This window comes from Oryctolagus cuniculus, chromosome 8 (genome assembly GCF_964237555.1).
Source record: "Oryctolagus cuniculus chromosome 8, mOryCun1.1, whole genome shotgun sequence".
Lineage (NCBI taxonomy): Eukaryota > Metazoa > Chordata > Mammalia > Lagomorpha > Leporidae > Oryctolagus > Oryctolagus cuniculus.
In genome coordinates this window covers 143,911,408-143,925,135 of record NC_091439.1, presented here as the reverse complement: position 1 = coordinate 143,925,135, position 13,728 = coordinate 143,911,408, and the positions used below count along the sequence as shown (strand labels likewise).

Here is a 13,728-nt window from a genome sequence, read left to right as displayed (position 1 = left end):
TGCTGTGGCCTGGGAGTGCAGTGGAGGATGGCCCAGGTCCTTGGGCCATGCACCTGCATGGGAGACCAGGAGAAATACCTGGCTCTTGGCTTCAGATTAGCGCAGTGTGCCAGCCACAGCGCACTGGCCATGGTGGCCATTGGAGGGTGAACCAACAGTAAAGGAAGACCTTTCTCTCTGTCTCTCTCTCTCACTGTCCACTCTGCCTGTCAAAAAAACAAACAAACAAACAAACAAACAAAAAACAGAAACATTAAGATTAAAAAAATAAGTTTCTGTATGTTGCCTAATTAATAAGCACTGAAGGAACTAATAAGTGCATGAAGGAAAAGGTATGAAAGTGTGGAGAAGGACAAGTTAGAATTGGGGGAATGTATCAAACCTAGATAAAAGCCTTTGTAACATCAGAAAATGATTGGATTTTTTTAAATCAAAGAACATCTTTACTAAGAACAAAAGTTAGAAAGATACTGGTATCTCTAAATGCCTGTGTCTGATGCACAAAACCAGCTGTCATCAGGAGTAAGGCTTGAGAAAAATTCATGGAAAGAACACCAGTCAACATCTGCACACTCTGCCTTGGCCTCCCTGTCTGTTATGTGCAGACTGACCTGGAAGGCTCTGATTCAAGCATTCGTCCACCATCCATGTCTCTGCTCCTCGCTCCAACTTGAAGATCAAGTCAGGTTTGGTAATGCAGTGCCCTATTAATGGAAACAAAGTAAGACTTTGTGAAATCACTATCTTGGGTTATTTAAAGGACTACAGCTTGGTTCAGGAGCTATGCAACAAATGTTCCAATTTGAATCTTTCATTAGATGGTAGATATTCAGATTATTCATGGACTCAAATTCTAATCCTGCCCAATATTAAACATTATAAAATCTTCCATTATTTGTCAAAAAGCAAGAAAATGTTATCACTGGGCATGTGATGGGTGTCACTCACCCAAGGAGAACACGTTGCTGTAGGTCTCCAGCATCACATCTCTGTACAGGATTTTCTGAGCATTGTTCATGTTTTGCCATTCCTCCCACATAAAGTACACAGCCAGGTCTTCAAATGCTGTCATCACCTATAATAATACACTTCCAGTCAACATATTAACTCTGTCACAAAACAAACACTGACAGTTGTGTAGGGATATGAAGGAAAAAAGGAAGGATATGGTTTCACATTAGACTTGTTGAGTGTTCAGAAAGCCACACAGAGCATTCAACAGAGTCAAACCCATGACCTACAGGCTGTGAGAAATGCCCAAGTTGGAGGGAAACAGGAGGTTCAAATCACAAAGGCCACATCTGTCAAGGGGAATTGCACAGCAGGCTAAAAGAGGGGCAATGTTAAGGAGAAGTATGTAGAAGCATTGAGAAAAAAAAAAGGCAAGAAACCATCAGTGAAACTATGATGGGAATGAACAGAAAACAATTTCCAGGGAAACACCATGCATATCATTTCCAATATGTCAGAGAAAAAATATATTAAAAGACAGGGCAGACATTTAGTGTAGTGTTGTTTATGATGCCACCTCAGAGTGTCTATGATTTCCAATGCCAGCTCTAGTTTCTAGCTCCCAGATAATGCAAACCTGGGGAAGCAATGGTGATGTCACCAATGAAGGAGGCCTAGATTCCATTCCTCAATCCTGGCTTCAGTTCTGCCCCACCTCTGTTTGGTATGGTTATCTAGGAAGTGAATTAATGTGTCAAAGCTCTCTATCTCTCAGTCCATCAACTTCTTTCTCTATCAAGCTAATAAATATTTTTAAGTAAGGTAAGGCAAAGAATACAATTTAGCTTTTGCCCATGGCTATGATTATTCTACTGATAAACAATTTAAATAACATTATACCTAATTAAAGTGAAAGCAATGGAAATACTTGCCCAAAACATTCAAATGATAAACATTTGAAATAACATTATACATAGTTAAAGTGAAAGCAATGGAATTATTTGCCCAAAAAGAGAACCTGGGAATGTCTGCACTACAATCTGCATTTGTGACCCACTGAGAAAAATGCTTAGAGATTTGTTTCAGAACCTGCAATAGTCACCAGAATTGTGATCCAGCAGGCTAAGCCTCCACCATCAATGCTGGCATCCCATGTAAACAGAGGACTTGAGTCCTTGCTGCTCCACTTCCAATCTAGTTCCCTGCTAATCTGATTGAAAGAGCAGTGAAAATGGCCTGAGTATTTGGACCCTTCCACCAATGTGGGAGACCCATGGAGTCCCAGGCTCCTGGCTTTGGCCTGGCCCAGTCCCAGCCATTGTGGGCATTTGGGGAATGAAACGGTAGATAGAAGATATCGCCTTTTGTTTCCCTGTCTCTCCCAATCTCTGCAAGTCCACCTTTCAAATAAATGATCTTCAAAAATAAATGAGCCTCCAGTAGATTCTTTTCTCCACACATTCCTTATCCTATTCCAGAATCCAATTCAGCTTCTCAAAGGTATTAAGAACTCCATTACTGTAACAATTTGAAAACAAACTTAACTGATTTGTGTTCTAGCACTAGGTAACTCTTCCTCTTGCAGAATGCTAAGTGTTTACTTCATATGTAGCACTAAAACACTGCTCAGTACATCACCTATGTGTAGACTGTTTCAGACATGACCCCAAAAATGTAGCATATTGTGCTTAGTTTCAACTCAATTCATGTAACAAATATATATTTTGCTATAGCAACAGAAAGACAAGAGACCAAACTGCATTATTATAGATGACAATAATGTTTCATAATCATGCCAAATTCATAATTCATTTCTGTATATTCTGTGATAACAAATTTTATGTTTATTTTTCTATTTTAAAATTTTTAAATATTTATTTATTTATTTGAAAGTCAGAGTTACACAGAGAGAGGAGAGGCAGAGAGAGAGAGGTCTTCCATCTGCTGGTTCACTCCCCAGTTGGCTGCAATGGCTGGAACTGCACCAATCTGAAGCCAGGAACCAGGAGCTTCTTCTGGGTCTCCCACATGGTTTCAGGGGCCCAAGGACCTGGGCCATCTTCCACTGCTTTCCCAGGCCATAGTAGAGATCTGGAGCAGAAGTGGAGCAGCTGGGTCTCAAACTGGTGCCCATATGGGATGCCGATGCTTTAGACCAGGGCATTAACCCACTGAGCCACAGAGTCGGCCCCATATTTTCCATTTTAACTAACTAGTATACTGGGACTGGCACTGTGGCATAGCAGGTAAAGACACTGCCTTCAGTGCTGGCATCCCATATTGGTGCCAGTTCAAGTCCCAGTGGCTTCACTTCCAATCCAGCTCTCTGCTATGGCCTGGGAATTCAGTAGAAGATGGCCTAAGTCCTTGGGCCCCTGAACCCATGTGGGAGACCCAGAAGAAGCTCTTCACTTCTAGCTTTGTATCAGTGTAACTCTGGCCATTGTGGCAAACTGAGGAGTGAACCAGTAGATGGAAGACTCTCTCTCTCTCCTTCTGCCTCTCTGTAACTCTGACTTTCAAATAAATTAAAAAAATCTAAAAAAATAAATAAATAAACTAGCATTAAACACCTAAAAAGAGTACTGACAAGCTGGGGAATAATTAAAAAAAACACTTACAGGTGATATATTAATTTTCTTTCCTCTTAGAAACATGTGGAGGACCCAGAATCATACCTGGGAGAGAAGGTGAATGGCAGGAGTTCAAAGAAAACTCTAGAGGCCAACACTGTGGCATAATGGGTAAAGTTTCTGCCTTCAGTGCCAGCATTCCATATGGGTTCTGGTTCGAGTCCTGCCTGCTCAACATACAATCTAGCTTTCTGCTATGTCCTGAGAAAGCAGTGGAACATGGTCCAAGTCCTTGGGCCACTGCACCTGCGTGGGAGACCCAGAAGCTCTTGGGTCTTGGCTTTGGATTGGCTGAGCTCCAGCCTTTGCAATAATTTGGAGGGTGAGCCAGCAGATAGAAGACTTTCTCTCTCTGCAACTCTTTCAATAAATAAATGAAATCTTAAAAAAAACCCTCTGGTTTCCTTCTGCACTGAAAAGTGGGAAAAAAGGATATAATAGGATGAATAAAGAATAATAAATACATTAACCAAGAAAACATCAGCTTCACTGTGGAGGAATAAACCTGTAAAAATAGAAATACTTGGAAAAATGCACCCACCTATATTAAGTAGCAGAGATTAAACAGAAGTTATCATTGGTTTAATGAAAGCATTATCTACAAATTTTGTAAAATAATAATGTAAAAGTAAAAAGAAATGTTGAGTGTTCAAATCAATGATGTTATCAGAGATAAACATTATGTTGTTATTAAAGCTTTACTAAAGAAAGTTAACAAATACACATAATGTTTATTTAATGCAGTGCACTTTACCAGTAATGATTCCAAGTAGCACCTTTCCCTGTATTCATCCTTTCACAAAACCCTGGATTGGGGCTGGCACTGTGGCCTAGCAGGTAAAACTGCCACCTGCAGACTGGCATCCCATATAGGCACTGGTTTGATTCCCAGCTACTCCACTTCTGATCCAACTTTCTGCTGTGGCCTGGGAAAGCAGTAGAAGATGGCCCAAGTCCTTGGGCCCCTGTACCCATGTGGGAGACCCAGAAAAAGCTCCTGGATCCTGGCTTTGGATTGGCACAACTCTGGCCATTGCAGCCAACTGGGGAGTGAACCAGCAGATGGGAGAGCTCTCTCTCTCTCTGCCTCTCCCTCTCTCTGTGTGTAACTCTTTCAGATAAATAAATAAATCTTTTTAAAAAAGACCCTGAATTTCACCATTTCACTTGATTTACCCCATGAGATACCAGGAAATGTGATAGAAATAGACAATTTGTTAAAATATTTATTTATATGAAAGAGTTACACAAAGAGAGAAGGAGAGGCAGAGAAGAGGGGGGGGGCGGAGGGAGGGAGAGAAGGAGGGAGAAAGAGAGGTCTTCGAACTGCAGGTTCACTCTCCAGATGGCTGCAATGGCTGGAGCTGTGTAGATCCAAAGATATGAACCAGGAGCTTCTTTCAGGTCTCCCACAAGGGAGCAGGGGCCAAAGGACTTGGGCCATCTTCTACTATTTTCCCAGGCTGTAGCAAAGAGCTGGATCAGAAGTGGAGTAGCCGAGTCACGAACTGACACCCATATGGGATGCTGGCACTGCAGGCAGTGTCTTTACCTGCTATGTCACAGAACCAGCCCCAGAAATAGACAATTTGTAAAGTATTTGCCTTCTCAGATTTTCTTTTTCTGACAGTTATCTTCTGAAAAACCCTGGGGCCTGCCTGTTGAAGAGATAGTATGTAGGCTGGTGCCGTGGCTCACTAGGCTAATCCTCTGCCCGCGGCACTGGTACTCCAGGTGCTAGTCCCAGTTGGGGTGCCGGTTCTGACCCAGTTGCTCCTATTCCAGTCCAACTCTCGGCTGTGGCCTGGGAAGGCAGTGGAGGATGGCCCAAGTGCTTGGGTCCTGCACCCACATGGGAGACCAGGAGGAAGTGCCTGTCTCCTAGCTTTGGATCAGCACAGCATGCTGGCCATAGTGGCCATTTGGGGGGTGAACCAATGGAAGGAAGACATTTCTCTCTGTCTCTCTCTCTCACTAACTCTGCCTGTCAAAAAAAGAAAAAAAAGAGATAATATGTAGCTAAGATTCACCACAAACCCCAGACACTTAAGTGAAGCCTCAATCAGTTCCCCAAATGAATGAACTCTCATTTCTGCTCCTGGACTGATCATAGGAACTGCTCAGCTGAGCACAGCCCACAACACAGAGTCAGAACTGCAAATCAAATGGCTATTTGTTAAGCCATTGTGTTTTCTGATTTGTCCTACATCAAATGCTGATATATATCAGTAAGTATGGCAGAAAGTTGAATTACATGCAAACTACAATGCATACAACTTCAAAGTTTCATTTAGAAGTTCCCATAAAAAAGGGCCAGCATTGTCACATAGCAAGTAAACCTGCCGTCTGCAATACAAGCACCTCATATGAGCACTGGTTCATGTTCTGGCTGTTCTGCTTTTGATCTAGCTTCCTGCTGATGGCCTGAGAAAAGCAACGGAAGATGATCTAAATACTTGGGCAAATGCTACCAATGTGGGAGATCCAGATGAAGATCTTGGTTCCTGGCCTCAATCTTTCCTGGCTCTGCTCAATGCAGCCATCTGTGATGTGAACAAGCAGAAGGAAGATCTCTCTGGGTCTCTCCTCTATATACAATATTTTCAAATAAATTTTTTAAAAACTTAGAAAAAAGCTCCTATAAACACAATCTTTGCCTATCAATTAGATCTTAGAAAAGCTGCTGATGCTAAAAAAAAAAGTCCTGGGATTCATAAAAATAAATTATCTGGAGACCATAAGGTTGTTCTTCACATTTTGGCTTATATATGGCCATTGTGTTCTTTTGGTTTATATTTTAAGAAGCTTATTATCATATGAAATCTAATTTAATATCATTTTACTATCTCAGAAGGCAGGATAAAGGTTCACAGTAATTTTCTGTAGCTGCATGTATACTGCATATTGTTCAAGAAGAAATTACTGAAAGGGGGAAAATTTTTATGATATGCTTTTTGTTTTTTTTTTTTAAAGATGTATTTATTTATGTGAAAGTCAAATTTACTCAGAGAGAGAGAGAGAGAAAGAGAGAGAGAGAGAGAGATCTTCCATCCGATGGCTTACTCTGCAAATGGCTGCAATGGCTGGAGCTGCACCAACCAAAGCCAGGACCCAGGAGCTTCTTCCAGGTCTCCCACATGGGTGCAGGGATCCAAGGACTTGAGCCATCTTCTACTGCTTTCCCAGGTCATAGCAGAAAGCTGGATCGGAAGTGGAGCAGCCGAGTCTTGAACCCATGCCAATATGAGATGTGGGCATTTCAGGCCAGGGCATTAACCTGCTGTGCCACAGCACCAGCCTCATGATATGCTTTTTGAAGTCATACACTCCAAACATAGCATTAGTAGCAAAAGGGAAGACATGCTCATGAAAGTTTTCTAAAGCAGTACTATTTGAACTGGTGACAATTTCTGAAATGGATCTGAAAAAATAAATGTTTTTTAATTAAGTGCGGCAAGATAGAGAACATTAGACAGAAGTTAAGGTGCTGGGTATATACAAATCATGTGACACTACACAAAGCACTTTTCTCCTGAAATACAATTTGTTTCATCTTTTTTACAGAGATCCTGGCAAAACTTCCTTGAGCTACCAGGAAGGACTATTAGAATACAGGGGGCAGGAGTCCTCCAAGATGGTGGAATAGGGAGGGAGCACACTGATAGTCCAGGAAAAGATAGTTTAATAAAAGTGGAGATACTGTAGTTTCAGGGAAGAGTTAGGGGGAAAAAACTGCATTTTTTATGTCTTCTATTTCTTTCTTTAGAGTTTTGTAATTCTCATCATAGATATCTTTGACCTCCTTGGTTAAATTTATTCCAAGTTATTTAATTTTTTGTTGCTATTTTGAATGGGATTGATCTCAGAAGTTCTTTCTCAGCCATGGCATTGTCTGTGTATACAAAGGCTATTGTTTTTTTGTGTGTTGATTTTATATCCTGCTATTTTACAAAACTTTTTTGAGTTCCAGTAGTCTAGGAACCAAAAGATTCCACTAGACTACTGGAACTCAAACATATATATATACATATATATATATATATATATATATATATATAAAATCATATCATCAGCAAATAAAGATAGTGTGACTTCATCCTTACCGACCTAAATCCCTTTGATTTATTTTTCTTGCCTGATGGATCTGGCTAAAACTTCCAGGACTATATTGAATAGCATTGCAGAGAGTAAGCATCCTCATCTCATTTCAGATCTCAGTGGGAGCGCTTCCATTCAATAGGATGCTGGCCATGGGTTTGTCATAACTTGCCTTCTTTATGTTGAGGAATGTTCCTTCTAGATCAAATTTGCTTAGAGTTTTCATCATGAAAAGGTGTTGTATTTTATCAAATGCTTTTTCTGCTGCTCTTGAGATAATCATATATATTTTTTTTGATTTGTTAATCTGATGTATCACATTGATTCATTTGTGAATGTTGAACCATCCCTGCCTACCAGGGATAAATCCCACTTGGTCTGGGTGAATTATCTTCCTGATGCATCATTGAATTCAATTGGCCAGAATTTTGTTGAGGATTTTTGCATCTTCGTACATCAGGAAGTTGGTCAATAGTTTTCTTTGTCGCATCTTTTTCAGATTTAGGAAGTAAGGTGATGCTGGCTTCATAGAAGAAATTTGGGAGGATTCCACCCCTTTCAATTGTTTTAAATAGCTTGGGAAGAATTGGAGTCAGTTTTTTAAATGTTTGGTAGAATTCATCAGTGAAGCCATTTGGTCCCGAGCTTTTTCTTGTTGAGAGGACATAATTTCTTTATCCAGGCTTCAGTTTTTGGGCATTTGGATTGATTTGATTTCTTTGCTTTTGTGAATTGAACAAAGATAATCATAGAGGTACAGATAGGACTTTCATATGCTGTTTTCATTTCCATTTGGTAGATTCACAGGAGTGGAATGGCTGGGTCATATGGTAAGTCTACATTCGGATTTCTGAGTCATCTCCATACTGTCTTCCATAGTGGCTTTACCAGTTTACATTCCCATCAACAGTGGATTAGAGTACCTTTTCCTCCACATCCTCTCCAGCATTTATTTGTTGATTTCTGTATGAAAGCCATTCTAAGCTGGGGTGAGGTAAAACCTGATTGTATTTTGATTTGCATTTTTCTAACAGCTAGTGATCCAGAGTATTTTTTCATGTGTCTGTTGGCTGCTTGGATTTCCTCTTTTGAAAAATATCTGTTTAAGTCCTTTGCCTATTTTTTAACTGGATTGTTTGTTTTGTTGTTGTTGAGTTTTTTCTCTCTTTATATATTCTGGTTATTGATTATCAGAGGTATAGTTGCAAATAGTTTCTCCAATTCAGACAGTTGCCTCTTCACTTTGCTGATTGTTTCTTTTGCAGTACAGAAGCTTCTGGATTTGATATAATCTCATTTGTCAGTTTTTTGCTTTGATTGCCTGTGCCTCTGGGGTCTTTTCCAAAACTCTTTTTTATGTGCTGATGTCTTTTTTTTCTTGGTTTGTTTTTTGACAGGTTAGACAGTGAGAGAGAGAGAGACAAAGAGAGAGCTATAGAGAGACAGAGAGAAAGGTCTTCCTTCTGTTGGTTCACTCACTTAATGGCCGCCATGGCCGGTGCTGTGCCAATCTGAAGCCAGGAGCTGGCTGCCTTCTCCTGGTCTCCCATGCAGGTGCAGGGACCCAAGCACTTGGGTCATCCTTCGCTACCTTCATGGGCCACAGCAGAGAGCTGGACTGAAAGAGGAGCAACCAGGACTAGTACCCGGTGCCCCAACCAGGACTAAAACCCGGGGTGCCGGTGCTGCACATGGAGGATTAGCCAAGTGAGCCACAGCGCCGGCCAATGTGCTGATGTCTTGTAGAATTTCCCCAATGTTATCTAATAGTTTGATGGTGTCAGGTCATAGATTTCAGTCTTTAGTCCATTTTGAGTGGATTTTAGTGAAAGACGTAAGATGTAGGTCTTGGGTCATACTTTTGCATGTGGAAATCAACATCATTTGTTGAAGAGACAGCCCTTGTTCCAGGGTTTGGTTTTAGCACCTTTGTTAAAAATAAGATGTGTGGGCTGATTTCTCACATTTATATTCTGTTCCACTGTTTTGGTACCAGTACCAGGCTGTTTTGATCATAGCTGTCCTGTAGTATATCTTGAAATCTGGTATTGTGATGCTCCAGCTTTTTTTGTTGTATATTTCTTTAGCTATTCAGGGTCTCCTGTGTTTCTATATGAATTTCAGCATCATTTTTCTATATCTTAGAAGAATGTCCATGGTATTTTGATTGGCATTACATTGAAAGTCTAATTTGCTTTCAGTAGTATGGACATTTTGATGATATTGATTCTTCCAGTCCATGAACATGGAAGATTTTTCCATTTTTTGTTTCTTCTTCTAGTTCTTTATTTAATGTGCAATTTTCATCATAGAGATTTTTGACAGCCTTGGATAAATTTCTTTCTTTCTTTTTTTTTTTTTGACAGGAAGAGTGGACAGTGAGAGAGAGAGACAGAGAGAAAGGTCTTCCTTTGCCATTGGATCACCCTCCAATGTCCGCCGCAGCTGGCGCACCACGCTGATCTGATGGCAGGAGCCAGGTACTTGTCCTGGTCTCCCATGGGGTGCAGGGCCCAAGCACTTGGGCCATCCTCCACTGCATTCCCTGGCCACAGCAGAGAGCTGGCCTGGAAGAGGGGCAACCGGGACAGAATCTGGCGCCCCGACCGGGACTAGAACCCGGTGTGCTGGTGCCGCAAGGCAGAGGATTAGCCTAGTGAGCTGCGGCGCCGGCCGATAAATTTATTTCAAGGTAACTTGAATTTTTGTTGCTATTGTGAATGAGATTCATTTTAGAAGTTCTTTCTCAGTTATGGTATTGTCTATGTATACAAAGGCTGTTGATGTGTGTTATTTTATATCCTGCTACTTTACCAAACTCTCCTATGAGTTCCAATAGTCTCTTAGTAGAGTCTTTTGGATCCTCTATATTGGATCATGCCATCTTCAAATAGGGATAATTTCACTTTCCTCCTTTCTGATTTGTATCCCTTTCATTCTTTTCTTGCCTAATGGCTGTGGCTAAAACTTCTAGAACTATATTAAATAGCAATGGTGAGAATGGGCATCCTTGTCTGGTTCCAGATTTCAATGGGAATGCTTCTAACTTTCCCCCATTCAATAGGACACTGGCCATGGGATGGTGATAAATAGCCTTGATTATATTGAGAAATGTTCCTTTTATTTACAATTTGCTCAAAATTTTCATCATGAGTGTTGAATTATTCAAATGTTTTCTCTGCATCTATTGAGATAATCATATGGTTTTTGTGCTTCTATCTTTTAATGTGATGTATCACACTGATTTGTGAATGTTGAACCATCTCTGTATCTGGGGATAAATCCCACTTGGTCAGGGTGAATGATTTTTCTGTTGTGTTTTTAGATTTGATTGGTTAATATATTTTTTAAAAATTCAACAGCTCTAAATCTTTTTATAAGTTTTTATTTATTTATTTGAGAGGTAGAGTTACAAACAGAGGGAGAGGCAGAGAGAAAGGTCTTCTTTCCATTGGTTCACTCCCCAAATCGCCACAACAGCCAGAACTGTGTTGATCTGAAGCCAGCATCTGAGCCAGGTGCTTCTTCCCAGTCTCCCATGTGGGTGCATGGGGCCAAGCACTTAGGCCATCTTCTGTGGCTTTCTCAAGCCACAGCAGATATCTAGAAAGAAGAGGAGCAGCCAGGATTAGAACTGGGGCCCATATGGGATGCTGGCATTGCACGCGGAGGATTAACCTACGGCACCACTGCACCAACCCCTCTATTGGTTAATATTTTGTTTAGGATTTTTGCTTTTATGTTTCAAGGGATATTGGTCTATAGTTCTCTTTCTCTGTTTCATCTTTTCCAGGAGTTGGTATTAAATAGATGCAGACTGCATTTGGTATTAAATAGATGTGCAGACTTCAAAGAAGGAGTTTGGGAGACTTCCTTCTTTCAAATTATTTTGAATAGATTGAGAAGATTTGGAATTAGTTCTTTAAATGTCTGGGAAAATTCAGCAGTGAAGGTGGGGTTTCCTTTGTTGGGATGGTCTTTATTACTGATTCTAACTCCATCTAGGTTATCTTTGTTTAGGTGTTGTGTGTCTTCACTTTCTTCTTTCTTTCTCTCTTTCTCTGTATTCTGTCTCTCACAAACACCTCTCTCAAGCCCCCTCCATCTCTGTCTCTCTTTATCTCTCTCACACACAAACACACACAAGCACACACAAAAAGATGCACACTCAAACAGGGATCTCCACATTGCCTTCAAGACTTTTCCTGAACCAGTCCTGGGTCTGTGTAGCTTCTGGGCAGGATGGGGCATTGCCCCTTGGTGCAACCCAGCGGTCACCCGCAGAGCCAGAGATTCTTGACATGGCCCAGCCCTTGGTGATCTGTAAGGCTGTGAGGCAGGCCCAAAGGCAGTCCAGGGCCTCTCCTCAGTGAGGACTAATACCAGGCTCTCATGCCACAAGGTCACCATGGGGCGGCAGGTCAAGCCCCTGAAGCTGCAAGGTGTATTGCCTCTGGACAATCTCACACCTCGTGGGCCCCCCAGCCCTGGTGGGCCATTTGTTCGTGGAGCCTGACATGGTGTTGGGCACCTGCACTGCAGGAGAACACCTCACCTGCCCCAGCCCAGGTCTTCCCAGGACAGCAGACAGCCGGGCTCTCAGCCTGGGCCCCAGGTGAAGGCCCACAACCTGCTGGATGAGCTGGTGTCCAACCCAGAGTTTCTCCCTCCAATGGCCGCCACGGCCGGCGCACCGCGCTGATCCGATGGCAGGAGCCAGGAGCCAGGTGCTTTTCCTGGTCTCCCATGGGGTGCAGGGCCCAAGCACCTGGGCCATCCTCCACTGCACTCCCTGGCCACAGCAGAGGGCTGGCCTGGAAGAGGGGCAACCGGGACAGAATTCGGCGCCCCGACCGGGACTAGAACCCGGTGTGCCGGCGCCGCAAGGCGGAGGATTAGCCTAGTGAGCCACAGCGCCAGCCAAGCCCAGAGTTTCTCAACATGGCCCAAGCCATTGGCCCTCTTGAAAGCTGTGAGGTGGGCCCTCAGGCAGCCCCAGAGCCGCCTCTCAGTGAGGACAAATACCAGGCTCGTCTGGAGCTGCTGCAGGCCTCCCCAGGGTGGGAGGTCTAGGGGATGCTGGGCGACGTGCCTTTGGGCCCAGGGAGCCTCCCTCCCGACAGAAATGGCCCAGACCCAGTGACGGTGGCGGGGGGGGGGGGTGCATGAGGCAGGAGAGGGCGTTCTGAGCCTGGAGGAGAGGACACAACCAGACGCTGCCACACTCCAGGTCCGGGGCCCGGTAGGCGCACAAGCACACTACCACCAATCCTGGAATGCCTGTGGCAAGACATACCTTCCTGGGCCCAGGAAGCCCCTGGGATGGAAGCCGGGGAAACCCGTCGCGGGGTGGGAGGTGAAGGGTGGCTGTTTGCTTGGGTTTGGGTTCTCTCTCTCTCCCTCCTTCTCTCTTGCTCTCTTTCTTTCCGTCACCCTCTCTGTTTTGTCTCTCTTTCTGCCACACAAACAACTCTCTTTCCCACACCTCTCTCTCTCTCTCTCTCTCCCTGTGACCTCTGTCCCTCTCTCTCTCTGTCTCTCACAAACACCTCTCTCTGTCTCTGTTTCTCTGTCACACACACACACACACACACACACACACGAGCACACACCCAAAGACGCAGAGAGGGATCTCCACATTGCCCTCAACCCTTTTCCTGTCCCAGTCCTGGGCCAGGGCAGCTTCTGGGCAGGCTGGGGCATTGTCTCTTGGCGCCACTTGGTGGCCCCCTGCAGAGCTCTGAAGCTGGCCGCAGGGGTGGCGTCCTGGCCTGGCTCACAGCAGGGAATCCCCAGCGCTCATCTCCAGCCTTCCACCAGAAGGTGGACCTGGGACCTCATTCCCTACCCTGACCGAGGCCCGGCCACAAGGCTTGTCTGAGATAGAGGAGAAGCGTCCCGTCCCTCGGGAACCAACACAGGAGCCACCACTGGCTCCTGCGTCTCACCTCCCCCCACCTCCCCATCCCACACCAAAAGCCTCCTCCAGGACAGGATGGCTACTCTCCCGCTCATCATGCCCGCTAATCAAGGAGGCAGTTGCTGT

The 13,728-nt window shown here is 43.6% G+C and overlaps 1 long non-coding RNA gene across 4 annotated transcripts in view; it reads left to right on the top strand.

Annotated features, from left to right (window-relative positions):
- Positions 1–13,728, top strand: part of LOC138843443 (uncharacterized) — a 105,869-nt gene that overhangs the window by 74,954 nt on the left and 17,187 nt on the right. Inside the window, exon 4 of one of the 4 annotated variants that reach the window (XR_011378148.1) lies at positions 5,994–7,303. The exons of 2 other annotated variants lie outside the window; for them this stretch is intronic. This is a non-coding gene — a long non-coding RNA (uncharacterized lncRNA). Of the gene's footprint in view, positions 1–3,602; positions 4,116–5,993; positions 7,304–13,728 lie in introns of those variants that run through there. One more of the 4 variants, XR_011378147.1, reaches the window with a different exon arrangement.